Raw genomic sequence first — 9,482 nt, forward strand, 5'->3', positions numbered from 1 at the left:
CCGTGTACTACATGGGCCTCCATTTAGTATATAGACCTGCTTAGAGTTGTCCTCCTGAGCTAGGCTAGGACCGCCCAGCAGTTGACTGGAGGTTAGTGAGTTCACTGCACACTTTAATTCACTTAAGAGAGGGTGCATCAGGTGGATGGAGACGTGACTTGAACACAAACATCCGAAGGGAAACATGGCTTTTAGATAATAATTATTTGCAACTGATCTCACGTCTCATTTATTCTTCAGTTAGTAGAGATTTTTGTCTGACTTTGGCTTAAGAAAGTCACTGTAGGTGTGACTGACAGTGGATGTCTGTAAGAGCCACCTCCGTGATCTACCTTTGTGGGTGTCCCTTCTTTGATCCTGGAGGGACAGGATCTGAGCCCTGCTGAGAGAGGATGCCTCTGCCCTAGATGGTCACTCCTCCAAGCCCTGCTCTGGAATCAATGCTGCTGGTTAAGGACAGGAGGAAGTGAGCTTCCAAACATCCACAACTGTCCACCTTGCCCCAAACTAGAGGTGGAGATCTCCTATGGACAGAAAAGATCACAGTTTACCCCGGGGCCTCTGGACCGTGAGCCCTGAGGGAAAGCACTGTCATTTACACCATTTCTCTGCTGAGAGGCATTTGCTTTGTTCCCAGGGTGTGTGTGTGTGTGTGTCTCCACACACACAGGCATCGTGCATGCACCGCTACGATCAAAGCTGCAATAAAACACCCTTGTACATGGGCCCTTAGGTGGAGGCTTTCATTTCTCTGGAATAGATTCCCTGGAGTGGGATTACTAGGTCAAAGGGCATATGTATTTTTAATTTTAATGGATTTTTCCAGATTGATTTCCAAGAAGGCCGTAATAATTTATGTCTCCACCAGTAATGATTTTTTTTAATTTAATTTTTTTTATACAGCAGGTTCTTATTAGTTATCTATTTTATACATATTAGTGTATATATGTCAATCCCAATCTCCCAATTCATCCCACCACTACCACCGCCCCCCTCCACCAGCAATGATTAAGTGCACGCTTTTCCCCCATATGCAATAGGTATAGAAGCCCTTTTTAATTTTGCCAGCCTGAAAGGTGCAAACTGGTATCTTATTACTACTTTAATTTACATTACCCAGAATTCTAATGAATTTAAGCATCTTTCCATATAGTTGGATAATTTTCTTCTCTGACTTGCATTAGTATCATTTTATTTATTTCTCCATTGGATTGTCTTATCAATGGGTAAAAGCTCTTTACATATTACAGCTTTGACTATCAGCTGCATTACACATATTTTTTCCAAATCTACTGTTTGTTCTTGACATTGCTTACAGTATCTTTTGCCATAAACGTGCTTTTAAAATATCTATGTGCAAAAATGTCTATCTTTTTGATCTCCTAGATTTCCAACTTTGGTTGGGAAGGTCTTCGAACCCCTAGTTTATATGAGGCCTCCTTGCCAAATTTTTATTGAAGTATAACATACATATGAAATACTGCACTTATTTTTGTGGATCCATAAATTTTCACAAGTGAAAACACTCATGTAACTGGGACCCAGCTCAAGAAACAGAACATTCCCAGCACCCTAGAAGCTCTTTCGTGTCTCCTTTCAGTCATTACCCTCCCCAAAGATTAACCTCTACCTTGACTTCGAACACCATAAGTTAGTGTCGAAAGTTTATTTAAACGAATCATCCATATGTACTCTTTTGTGCCTAGCTTCTTTAACTCAGCAATGTGTTTGCGAGATTCATTCATGCAGTCCGCTCATTCTCATTGCTGTGCAGTATTCCTTACATAAGTATACCACACTTTGTTTATCTGTCTTATTGTTGGGTTGCTTCCAATTTGGGTCTTTTACAAATAGTGCTGCTATGAACACTCTTGTACATAATTTTGGTGAATTTATGTTTGCATTTCTGTTGTATATTTACCCAAGAGTGTCATTTCTGGATCACGGGAGAGGTGTACATTCAGCTTTTGTAGGTATGGCCAGTTTTCCAAAGTGGTGATTCCAATTACACCCTCACCAGTAATGTAAGAGATGGCTTAGTTGCTCTATATCCACCCCAGAACTTGGTTATCATCTGACTTTTTCATTAGGTGGGTATATGCTAGGGTTGTACTGTGGTTTGTCCTGCCAGATTTTTAATATTTTCTTCTTTACATTTTAAGCCCTTAATTCAGCTGGAATTTTATGTTTGTATATGATAAGATAGGAGTCCACCCTGACTCTATTTCAGACAAAGAGCCAGATGTGCCAGATTAAATAATATATATTTTTGCCCGGCTTTGTCTTGAGTATAAGTAGGCATCTGCCAGGTGGAGTGAGGTCGGGGACAGCACTCCAGGCTGACGGGGCTGCAGGAGCAAAGGCACAGAAGCATGAAGTGGCATGATGTGGGTAAAATTAAAAGTGTGGCAGCAAGAGGCACAGGAGGGGAGGCAGAGCCAGCTCTTGTCTTTCTCGCAAGAGTCCACAGGCACGAGGCTGCTGTTGAATGGGTGCACCAAAGAAGGAAGGATCCCCTCCATTTCTGATGTCTGGCGACCTTCTCTGAGATTCTCATTCTGAAAAGTGTGATTATGTCACTTTTAGGGGAGTGCTAACTGAGGTACTTATTATGATCTATGACATTTATTATTTCATTTAATCCTCACAATGACTTCATGATGGGGGCACTATTAACCTCGACTTAACAGATGAAGGCTGGAGGCTCAGAGAAATCAAGCAGCCTGCCCTCAGTCACACAGCTAGTAAGAGCTGAGATTAGAGCAGCCCAGGTCTGTCTCCCTCCTGAGTTCCTACTCTTTCTTCCAGACACGCTGTTGGCACTGCCAGTGGACGGAGACTTGAGCTTCCAGCCACTTTCCAAACAATGGAGCATGTGATGAAGCAGGGATTTATAATCATTCCTTCAAGCCCCTGCAAACAGACCTTGTTGGTGGCTGCTTTCTCTTCCCCAGTCACACTGAGTGGTTGATTTCTTGGGAAACTGAGTTGCTATTCCAGACAGCAATGGCCTCTTCAGCTGAAAAGCAAGCAGAGTCATACTGAGGTGGCTACTCTGGGCCCATATGTGCAAGTTTATGAGTCCACGGAGAGAAGGGAGCGCACTCCAGGAGAAGCAGAATGCGGTGAGAGAGACAGAGAGCGCCACGTTGCCTCTGTCCTCCGCCCCCTTCCCATTTGCAGTTCTAGGTCACAGAAGACCCAGCTGTTCTTTTCCCACCTGGGAGAGATCTCTGTGCCCTACAATAACTGCCCCCCACCCCCTGTAACCTGCACTATCTCTGTTCCCCTACTGCCAGGGAGACACGGACACTCATTGACAAGAACACACTGGCACTCAGACACACATCAGACTCCCAGACACACGCAGGTGACACACAAGCTCCATGCTGGCACGGCAGAGCCCAATCCCCACTTACAGAGAAACTGCCTCCTGGAATATGAGATCCCAGAGAATCAGTCTAGCTCAAGCATTTTCAAATCATGCCATGTGAATTATCCTGCAGAAGGAAGTCACACAAATAATGAAGCAATTTCCCACCAAAGGGAAGGCTATAACTGCTAGAGATAATTGTAGAAAAGTACACTGAAATTATGAGGTACCATCTCCCTCTATCAGATTGGCAAAGACTTAAAAGCTTGATAATATCCGGTGTTGGTGGGTGTGTAAAGATAGGCCATTTGGCAGAAAAAAATAAAGAATTACAACTTCTGGGGTGGGTAACTTGGCAATATATGTCAAAACGTTAAATGCAGCTGCCCTTAATCACAGTGATTCCACTCATAAAATCTTACATATATAGAGATAGATATCACCACAGAAACATACTGATTAAGGAAGTTCACTGCAGTATTTGTTTACAAACCAGAAAATTGGAAACATCTAAAAAAATCCATTAATAAAAAACTGGCCAGGGCTTCCCTGGTGGCACAGTGGTTGGGAGTCTGCCTGCTAATGCAGGGGACACGGGTTCGAGCCCTGGTCTGGGAAGATCCCACATGCCACGGAGCGGCTGGGCCCGTGAGCCACAACTGCTGAGCCTGCGCGTCTGGAGCCTGTGCCCCGCAACGGGAGGGGCCGCGATAGTGAAAGGCCCGCGCACCGCGATGAAGAGCGGTCCCCGCACTGCGATGAAGAGTGGCCCCCACTTGCCGTAACCAGAGAAAGCCCTCGCACGAACCGAAGACCCAGCACAGCCAAAAATAAATAAATAAATAAATAAAGTAGCTATAAAATGGGGGAAAAAAAATACACACAAAAAACACGCACGCATGTGCACACATGCACACACCTGTAATTTAAAAAAAAAAAAACTGGCCAAATAAGTTAATGGTATACAACTACTATATATAAAATAAATAACTAATAAGAACCTACTGTATAGCACAGGGAATTCTACTCAGTACTCTGTAATGACCTAAATGGGAAAAGAATCTAAAAAAGAGTGGAGATATATATGTGTGTGTTTATGTGTGTGTGTGTAACTGATTCACTTTGCTGTACAGCAGAAACTAACACAACATTGTAAACCAACTATACTCCAATAAAAATTAATTTTAAAAAAGTTAAGTATACATATCATGGAATACTACTTAGCCATTAAAATGCTGAGGTGGACCTCTATGGTTCTGACATGGAAATATGTCCACAATATATTTTTTATTGAGGGATAGTTGTTTAGAATATTATATAAGTTTCAGGCATACTACATAGTGATTCACAATTTTTAAAGGTTATACTCCATTTATAGTTATCATAAAATATTGGCTGTATTCCCTGTGCTGTACAATTTATCCTTGTAGCTTATTTATTCGATACATAGTAGTTTGTACCTCTTAATCTCCTACCCCTACCTTGCCCCTCCCCCCTTCCCTCATCCTACTGGTAACCACTAGTTTGTTCTCTTTATCTGAGTCTGTTTCTTTTTTGTTATATTCACTAGTTTGTTCTATTTTTTTAGATTCCACATAGAGGTAATAACATACAATTTTGTCTGTGTCTGACTCATTTCACTAAGCATAATACCCTCCATGTTCATCCACATTGTTGCAAATGGCAAAATTTCACTCTTTTTTTATGGCTGAGTAGTATTCCATTGTATATATATATTACATTGTATATACCACATCTTCTTTATCCGTTCATCTGTTCATGGACACTTAGGTTGTTTCCATGTCTTGGCTATTTTACATAGTGCTGCTATGAACATTGGGGTGCATGTATCTTTTTGAATTAGTGTTTTCGTTTTCTTTGGCTATATACCCAGGAGTGGAATTGCTGGATCATTGTACTTCTGTTTTCAGGGGGTTTTTTAATTAATTTATTTATTTAGGCTGTGCTGGGCCTTTGCTGCAGCATGCGGGCTCAGTATTTGTGGCATGCGGGCTTAGTTGCAGTCTGTGGGATCTCAGTTCCCCGACCAGGGATCAAACCCAGGCCTCCTGCATTGGGAGAATGGAGTCTTAACCACTGGACGACCACGGAAGTCTCTATTTTCGGTTTTTTGAGGAACTTCCATACTGCTTTCCCACAATATGTTTTTTACTTGAAGAAAAAGTAAAGTACAGAAGAGCACATTTTTTTTATCCCATTTGTGTTTTTAAAAACATGTTTGTATATGTATAGACGGTATCTATAAGGTATACAAGAAACTGTTATAGTAGGTAGCTCTGGAGTTGAAAGGGGAGTAGGAGGGAGGGGAAGAGAAGGGAGGCTGATTTTTTTACTTAATAACCTTCTGTACTATTTGACATTTTCACAATGAGCATGTGTTAACTGTATAATAAATTATTTTAACTGAGATTTTTAAAAATATATTAAGGTTTCCTGTAAGATGTCACTTAGAAAAAGAGCTCTACCACAAAAATTTTGAAGAACCTTTATGCCACCCAACCCTACTGTACAAATTGCCAGGTGAAATTGTGAAAGCCTTTGCAAGTGAGGAGGAAAAGTACTGTATAGAGTAGTGGGCTAGTGTAATCTTCCAGGTTATCTGACTCTATAGTAGTCTCCACCTGCCATTGTCTTTGAGTCTGTAAATTGTAGAAAAATGAAAATAATACAAATGAGTCTTGTCCATAGCAGTACATGCATTTTGTCGGGTGAAGGTACAATTGATTTCCCCCCACTGTGGAAGAAGTCAATTTTGGATCAATTAACAAATTCATTTCATTATTCTTCATTGCCAGTATGCGTATCTGGTCTATTTTTTTTTTTTTAATTTATTTATTTATTTATTTATTTATTTTCGGCTGTGTTGGGTCGTCGTTTCTGTGCGAGGGCTTTCTCCAGTTGCGGCGAGCGGGGACCACTCTTCATCGCGGTGCGCGGGCCTCTCACTACCGCGGCCTCTCTTGTTGCGGAGCACAGGCTCCAGACGCGCAGGCTCAGTAGTTGTGGCGCACGGGCTTAGTTGCTCCGTGGCATGTGGGATCTTCCCGGACCAGGGCTCGAACCCGTGTGCCCTGCATTGGCAGGCGGACTCCCAACCACTGCGCCACCAGGGAAGCCCTGGTCTATTTTTTTAACTTTTATTTTATTTATTTATTGGCTGCGTTGGGTCTTGGTTGTTGTGCACAGGCTTTCTCTAGTTGTGGCAACCGTGGGCTCAGTAGTTGCAGCATGAGGGCTCTAGGGCGCAGGCTCAGTAGTTGTGGCACATGGCCTTAGTTGCTCCGTGGCACATGGGATCCTGCCAGACCAGGGCTCGAACCCGTGTCCCCTGCATTGGCAGGCGGATTCTCAACCACTACACCACTAGGGAAGTCCTGTGTATCTGGTCGTTCTATTGTCCTTTGAACTGATGTTTAACACATCACTGGTTCCCTCATTAATTAAATAAAATCTGACGCGTGTTCATTTTATATTTTTATGAGTTACGATTTTTCCGTTTAAACAATGATCTTTTAAGAAAGTGGAGACAGTGAGGACCAGTTGACGAAAAGGTTTGCCCAAGGTTAGGTGCTCTCAAATTTGTCTATTTTACCTACATCATCAAGTAACAAGGATTTAAATCCTTCCCAATTTGACTTGAATACTTACTCCGTATAGAATATCGTTAATTTATAAGATGCTTTCTCACAAATATGTATACACACAGTCAGACACGCACAAACACCCTGCTGACATGTACAAACTCCCACACAGATGCAGGACCCCTCCCCTCCCCCTCCCCCTCCCCCCCACGCGCGCGCGCACCACTGGAACACGGGTTCTCTTCTACAAAGCGGCTGAAGGGCTGGGGGTGGAGCGTGGTCCCTTCCCGCAGACCCTCGATTGTGCCACGCAGGGAGAAGAGGTGGCCCCCTCACTTATAACCGTGGGCCAGAGGCGGAGTCGTGCTCGGGTGCTGAGACAGGGGCTCGAGTCCGGGGAGGCAGGCCCAGCCCCATCCTCAGAGACAGCGCAACCTGGGAAGTGGGCCGCCCCCCTGGAGAACCAGACACCGCCCCGGGCGCCACGCCCCGGAGTCCTGGGGGAGTCCAGTCAGGCTGCCCGGAGCCGGTGGCCTCCGCACTGAGGTTTGAAAACCCTGAAGCCGAGACTTCAAGCCCAGGAGCACGGCGGCTGCTGGACTGAGCAGGGGATGAAAAAAGCCGAGGCTCCAAGCGCGGACCGGTTGAGCTGATGGCGTTTTTGTTGCGCGGCAAAAGAAATCCCACGAGAAGAAGACCCGGCGCTTGGCCTGGCCCCTGAGCCGGGAGCGGCTCGGCTCGAGACACCCCTCCCCGTGGCCCGCGCGGTCCCCGCCCCGCGAGTCTGTCGCTCTTGCCATGGGCTCTCGGCGCCCCCTGCGGGCTCCGAATGGCTCTCCCTCCTGGCGCGGGCCAGCCGGGGGAGGCGTCGGCCGGAGCCTGAGGGGCGCCCCCAGGATGCCGGCCAGGCTGTCGGGTCCTCGGTCCCCTCGAGGAGCCGGGGCCGCTCCTGCAGGCGGGGCTTGGTTCTCATGCATCCCCGAAGGTGCCGCATCCACGCATCTCCATCACCTAGGGAATTCCATCCCCGTTCCGCAGATGAGGAAGCCGAGGTTCCAAGTCGGAACCTGATGCATCCAGGGCACCAGGTGGAGTCTGTGGGACCCCAAGGCCCATCCTCACTCGCGTTCGTCTTTCTCCGCCTAGGGACCACTTCCTTTGCCCTAGAGAGCCTAGTGTGGCCACAGACTCGATGGTTTGAAGTGCACTCTACGTTCCCTCTCTGTAGGGTTTCTTGGAGCCGGAGAGGTCGCCTGGAGCATCCTTCATGGAACGGGCTGGCAAGGCTGCGGTGTGGACAGCAGTGCATGTGGAGTGGGGTTATTCCTATCTACTACAGAAGGGAGATAGAGTAACTTTACTGGAGGCAAATCTGAGAACATCATCAGTTGTGCCCTTGGACATAGGTGTGACTCTATCCTTAAGAGATGTTTAAGAAACTCAGTAGATTTTGCTGTGAGAATGTTCATCTCTCATTGTTTGTAATAGCAAAAACTTGTGAGAAGTCTAACTCTCTACCAGTAGGTTAAATTACTAGTCTATGCAGCCATGAAAAATCATATTGGATAAAAAAATTTGGTGATATATCAAAATGTTCATTATATTGTTAAGAAAAAACATTACAAAACAACATATACAATAATAAAATTCCACTTTTGTGAAGATGGATGTATCCGTGTGCACTCATTAAATAAAAAAGTCTGCAAAGATATACAGCAAAAAATTAACATTGATCAGTGGGATTAAGGGTGACTTTTAAAGTACTTATACCTTCCTGGGGGCTTCCCTTCCCTGCTGGCGCAGTGGTTGAGAATCTGCCTGCCAATGCAGGGGACACGGGTTCGAGTCCTGGTCTGGGAAGATCCCACATGCCGCGGAGCAACTAGGCCCGTGAGCCACAGTTACTGAGACTGCGCATCTGGAGCCTGCGCTCCGCAACAAGAGAGGCCGCAATACGGAGAGGCCCGCGCACCGCGATGAAGAGTGGCCCCCGCTTGCCACAACTAGAGGAAGCCCTCGCACAGAAACGAAGACCCAACACAGCCATAAATAAATAAATAAAAAATTTTTTAAAAAGTACTTATACCTTTCTGTATTTTCTAAATGATATATACTGAATATGTATTGTTTTATGATTTATTTTTTTAAGCAGAAAAAACCCAGTGTTCACTTACCCCAAGAAGAGCAGTCTCAAGAGTTGCATCAAGGAAGTAAGAAAGAGGATTACTGGGGCATTTCCTTCCCCCATCCCAGGACAGCCACAGGAATTGTGGTCACCAAGAGCTGCTCCTTCTGAAGCATGTGACAGTGATGATACATTTTCCAAAGTGTTGATTATAACACAGTTTGCAACATGACTCAATTGGTGGATCACGCATTTGGCCACAAATCAGGAGCTCTGGAAGAAAAATCGCTACTGGATACCCACTCAAGTTGTAATGGATAAAGTAACTGACCAATGTGCCAGATTCCAGAAAGTTGACAAACATGCAGTAAGTAATGCGGTT

General features: G+C 45.0%; 1 long non-coding RNA gene across 1 annotated transcript; it reads right to left on the reverse strand.

Moving 5' to 3' along the window:
• Nucleotides 1-1,069: 1,069 nt before the first annotated feature.
• LOC130707668 (uncharacterized) lies at nt 1,070-9,253 on the reverse strand. Its single transcript, XR_009007677.1, has 3 exons — nt 9,150-9,253; nt 3,420-3,500; nt 1,070-3,019 (listed from the first exon to the last, which is right to left on the reverse strand). It is a non-coding gene; the product is annotated as an uncharacterized LOC130707668 (long non-coding RNA).
• Nucleotides 9,254-9,482: the final 229 nt, after the last annotated feature.

Source organism: Balaenoptera acutorostrata, chromosome 3 (genome assembly GCF_949987535.1).
Source record: "Balaenoptera acutorostrata chromosome 3, mBalAcu1.1, whole genome shotgun sequence".
NCBI lineage: Eukaryota > Metazoa > Chordata > Mammalia > Artiodactyla > Balaenopteridae > Balaenoptera > Balaenoptera acutorostrata.